This window comes from Grammomys surdaster, unplaced genomic scaffold (assembly GCF_004785775.1).
Source record: "Grammomys surdaster isolate TR1022 unplaced genomic scaffold, NIH_TR_1.0 101913, whole genome shotgun sequence".
Taxonomy (NCBI): domain Eukaryota; kingdom Metazoa; phylum Chordata; class Mammalia; order Rodentia; family Muridae; genus Grammomys; species Grammomys surdaster.
In genome coordinates this window covers 3,787-9,221 of record NW_021608484.1, presented here as the reverse complement: position 1 = coordinate 9,221, position 5,435 = coordinate 3,787, and the positions used below count along the sequence as shown (strand labels likewise).

At 47.0% G+C, this 5,435-nt stretch overlaps 1 pseudogene; it reads right to left on the bottom strand.

Annotated features, from left to right (window-relative positions):
* Nucleotides 1-2,026: 2,026 nt before the first annotated feature.
* LOC114635383 lies at nucleotides 2,027-3,196 on the bottom strand (annotated as a pseudogene).
* Between the last annotated feature and the right edge of the window lie 2,239 nt (nucleotides 3,197-5,435).

Sequence of the window (5,435 nt, the reverse complement as noted above, 5' to 3'; positions counted from 1 at the left end):
TTCCACGTTTGTCCTTGGCAATGGCATTTCATTCATTTTTGTGGCCTGCAATCTTTTCTAGATGTGTGTACTGTGGTCTTTGTCAATATATGTATGTAGAATGATCCTTGTGTATCTAGTGAAAGCATCTGGAAAAATGGTCTTTAATATGTTATTGAACATAAAGTACTCTCAGATAAGGAATTTCTAATCCTAGTATCCAAAAACATTCTCAGATACTTGAATTTTTTTCAAGGTATCTTTATTGCTTAGTGAGTAGGTTTAAGTGTTGTTTTTTATGAAAAGTTTGAAAGTGTCCCTTCCCTCAGTTTTATAGACTGCTAGAATCCTTATGGATCACTGTTGTTAGGTGGTTTTCTTTTTTTTTCTTTTTTTCTTTTTTTGATTCCTTGATTCTTTGATTCATCTGTGAATTTCTCTGGCCAAAATACAAGACGTTGTTGATCCACTGGTTCTTTCAGATTGCTCTGTCTAGTTGTATTATTTGGAAATTTTATGTTTTCCATTGATTCTTGTATTTTTTACTTGTTGTGTAAATTTATCTCCTTTGTGGATGTGTGGGGGAAAGATGAGGGATAAACAGGGACTGTGATGAAAGGTGATATTCTCCTTCCAGGCAAATACCTTTAGTGAGAATTTTTTGCATTTTGCGTTTTCTTTGACAGCTGTGTCAATATTTTCTAAGGTATCTTCTGCACCTGATATTTTCTCTTCTATCTCTTGTATTCTGTTGGTGATGCTTGCATCTATGACTCCTGATTTCTTTCCTAGGTTTTCTATCTCCAGGGTAGTCTCACTTTATGATTTCTTTATTGTTTCTACTTCTGTTTTTATGTCCTGGATGGTTTTGTTCAATTCCTTCACCTGTTTGGTTGTATTCTCTTATAGTTCTTTAAGGGATTTTCGTGTTTCCTCTATAAGGGCTTCTACCTGTTTACCTGTGTTCTCCTCAAATACTTTGTGAGTTTTATTTATGTCCTTAAAGTCCTCTACCATCATCCTTAGAACTAATTTTAAATCCAAATCTTGCTTTCCTGCTGATATGGGGAATTCAGGACTTTCTAGTGTGGGAGAACTAAGTTCTAATGATGCCAAGTACCCTGGGTTGCTGATGCTTATGTTCTTGTGCTTGCCTTTAGCCATCTGCATCACCTTAGCACTATCTGCCCTGTCTCTTACTGAAGCCTGTCTTTCCTATGATCTTGGTTGTTTCAGAATTGTGTGGAGTGTGTGTTAGTACTAGGGGTAGAGCCAGGGCCAAAGATCTGCTCAGTGCTTGGGCCAAGACCGGAAGAACCAGTGCTCTGGGCCAAGAGTGAATTCCTGGGTCTAGTGGTTCCCAGTTACTCCCTGTTTGGGGCAGGTGTTGCTGTTTCCTTAACTAAGTTGCTGCCTGAGTCAATCGAACAAATAAATGGTGTAAAACTTTATTATAAACCAAACAAACCAAACAAACAAAAACAAAAAAACAAAACAAAACCAAACAAAGGCCTACGAGTTGATATAGAATGAATGGCTGGTAATTCATCTCCCAGGTCAGCACAAGGCCTTGGTAAGAAGAGCAGCAGTTCATGAACCCAAGGGAAGAAGTCTTCTCTCCTCTTTCCCCTCGGGTAGTGTCCTAATAACTGTAGCCTAGACCTGGTAGACCTGAGATTTCCTGTGGTCCACTGGAAGCAGTCCTTTGTGTGATCCATCTTCTGTTGGGGTTTTCTTTAGGCCTCCTTGTTGTTGAGGAGGAGTCACTAGTGACCTGACCCTCTGCTCTGCTCCCCTAGTAGAGTCACCCCTTTCGCAGGTCTCAGGTCTTAATCTTGGAGTCCTGAAGAAGACACTGCACTAGCAAAGCACAGGTGAAAGCCCTTCTTCTAATTAGCAAGACACTTCCATTTCCTACTCCCTAGTTGGGAGATGGGGTTTGGATGCAAATCCTTCCTAGGTTGGGTACCTCCCTGAGTGTGGAATCCCGGTCTCTTCTGGATTTGGGCGTCTCGTGCTTCCAAAATCAAGGAAGCCAGGCTGGGAGTCAGAGCATGTCCAGCAGAGCCTGATAATCTTCTTGAGTGAGAGGCAGCTCAGGTGTCGTGTCCATTGGCTCCAGATCCAGATGGGCTGACGGGTGCTCGTCCACTTGGACTTGGGTCAGCACTTGATCAAGGAAGAAATCCAGAGGGTCTGTGTTGCTTGCTTGAGTGGGGGCATGTGCTTGGCCTGGTCCAGAGGGCTCTTGCAATTGGGATGTTGGACATTCTGTGCAGAAGGCTGACAGGTCGCTGGGACTGGATGTATCATCCATGGCCACGCCTCGGGCGGGAGCCAGTGGCAACAAGCTGTCCTGGGCACCTTCAAGCTCCCTGCCACCCAGAACTCCATGGAGATGCAGAGGGGCTGGCACAAGGTCCTCCGCTTGGATTTGGTCTAGCTGTTGACAAAGGAGGAGCTGGAGAGGGCCCTTGGTACTTCCTTGATTTGGGGCCTCTTCTTGCTCTGGTACCAAGGGCTCTTCCAATTGGGATGGCTGGGCCTCTGTGGAGAAGGTTGGAAGTTCGCTGGGATTCGAGGTATCTGTAACCCCTGCGGCCGCCAGTGGCAACAAGTTGTCCCGGGCACCTTCATGCTCTCTGCCACCCGGACCTCCAGGGGCCTCATCCTCCACACGTGATTCCAGCAAGTCTTGACCTTGAGCAGTGGGCCTGCCCCTGTTGATGTGCTGGGATCTTCTGTTCTGAAACCAGATGTGGATCGTGTCCTCAGGCAAACCTGTCCTCTGTGCCAGCTCCTCCCTAGTAGCAAAGCCTGGCCGTGGGTTCCTCTCAAAGGCTTCCAATAGGATACTGCTCTGTGGCAAGTTGATTCGAGTGCGAGGCCAACTGTGGTCTGAGGGAATGCCTCCACCTTGTGCCCTGGAACCAAGCTCTTTCTGGAGCTGTCGGGAGGCCAGCTGTCTGGAGCCTGCTGTGGACCGATTTGGGGCGTGCCCCATGGCTCCAGTTCGACTTCTGCGGTTCTGAAACCACATGCAGATGCGGGAATCGGGGACCCCCATTTGCCTGGCCAGATTCTACCTGGCTGCGAAGCTCAGGTATTTGCTCTTGCTGAAAGCTGACAGCAGGGCCTGCTCTTGCCAGGCCTGCCAAACCGTCTTCCTTCGCCGGGATTCCCGAGCCACGCTGCTAACATCCACATTGCTTCCATGCTGCTAACGAAGCTTCCATGCTGCTAACGAAAGTCTGCAGGAAATATCACCCTGGACGAGCTACTCAGTTCAGCTCCAGAACAAGCACATGCTCCAGCAAGTGTCAGCAGTCTGGCTGGGGCCACTCACTGTCCCTTATATACCTCTGCCTCTACTCCGCTAGCCCCGCCCACCCGAGAGGCCCCTTGTTCTACAGACAACCAGAACCCCTCCTTCAGGGTCAGGACAAGAAGCACCACACCTGCCATGCCTGGCACCAGAGAACAGGGAAACCGGAAGCAGACCTCCAGCATTCTCTGGAACTCACCAAAGTCTCCCCAAAGGCTCCTGATCCATTGCAAGCCGCAGCGTCCCCATCCTACACCCAAACCCAGGAAGCAGAAAGGACTCATAAGACTCACCATTCCCATCACACATATCATCCACCGACTGAGCACAATCAGGTCCTGGTAGGAGGCAGAGTTAGCGGGAGCTTGTGGGCAAGGTCAGCAGGCTTCACAAAAGGCTGGAGAATTGAAGTTGGCCTTCCAGGCATCCCTAGACAGACAGATTCAATGCTGATTTCCTCCCATGGGGATTCACACAGGTTAGAAGGAGAAGACTCCCCCACTGAGAATTCCCAACCTCATGGCCTGAGATCCAAAGGCATCAACACCTCCTCGCTATCTCTACAGTGTATCAGACCCCTTACATGGCTTTCCAAATATGGATTTGCTACGAGGACAACCTTGGAACTTCACTGGATCTTGGATCAAACTTCAACACCAAACAGCCCCCAAGAACCTAGCAGCACAAACAACACACTGGGAGCAGGCACACTCTCAGACCTCAAACACACATCAAAGACTGAGGGAGAAAGAAAATCAAGACCGAGAAGAGGGGTGGAAACAGGCACAGACAGAGAGAGAGAGGGAGAGAGAGAGAGACAGAGACAGATACACAGAGAGAGACAGACAGAGAGAGAGACAGAGAGAGACAGGGAGAGAAAGAGAGAGACAAAGGGAAAGAGACAGACAGAGAGAGAAAGGGGCACTTCCCATGTGTTTCTTTCACACACTGTATGAGAATGGGCCCAGGAGCTTGAGATATCAGTAATCTGTTCATTCAGTAGGTAGCAGGGGGTAGGAATGGGATGATCATTTTCTCTCTTAGTGCTATGATTATGTGGATATGGTCTGTGCTACAAGATGTCTAGAGCGAGCCTTGAAGAGTGAAGAGACTTCGTGTGGGTTTTCTTGAGGTGATGAGCAGCAAATTAGAGATTGATTTGTCTCTCTGCCATGCCCTAAGCCTCATTGTAGAATTGAAGGTCATTGTAGAATGGTAAACATACAGTGTCCTTCCAGTGTGGGCCAAGGTCGAATGTCGACCTCCATGTAAGCAACATGCCCTTGAAGCTGTGGGTACTGCATGCCCCACCGGCCCCCTGCCTGCTTTTAAGCTATGAAAGCCTGGCAGATGGATAGGTCAGGGGCCGCTCACTTGGGAATGCAGTCATGTGCTAAGCTTGGGAAGCTCAAGATAAAATCAGTAACAAGGGTCTGTGCTGGAGACTACTCATAGTGGGAGGAACAGGACCCCTGGATTGACTGCTTGTCAAGCTTGGAATAAGATGATCAGGAATGCCTACACTATATTTGCAAGTTGATATTTGTTTACAAATGATGGCCTTATACACATTTTTATTCAGTTGATATTTCAGCTGCTTGTATCTTTAGCCACCTTCCCCATCTGTCCATTGTAAACAGCCCAGCTTTCCTTGTTTTCTTCCCTTCCTACCCAGCATCTCTGCATCCCTGCATCCCTCTTGACTTCTTTCTCAAGTCTAGGATCCCTTTCAACTGGAAACCTCATGCAAAGCCTCCCTTTAGAACAAAAATGTAATCTAACTCCCTGCCACACAAAACAAAACACACACACAAACAAACAAGCAAATGGTGTAAAACTTTATTGAAAGCAATGGAAAGAAATCAAAGCAAAATAAAGCCAAAGAAAGGCTTAAGTGTTGTTACAGAATGACTGGCTGGTAATTTGTCTCACAGACTAGCACAAAGCCTTGTTAATAAGAGCAGCAGTTCATTAAACCCAGGGAAGGAATTTTTTTTCTTCACTTCCTCTTCCTTAGTGTCCTGTGAAGTGTAGCTTTGATATTGTGACCCTGAAATATTCTGGTGTCCTCTGGAAAATCTCACATTGTGTGGTCCTTCTCTTGCGCTTTTTTAAGCCTTTCTTTTGTTGT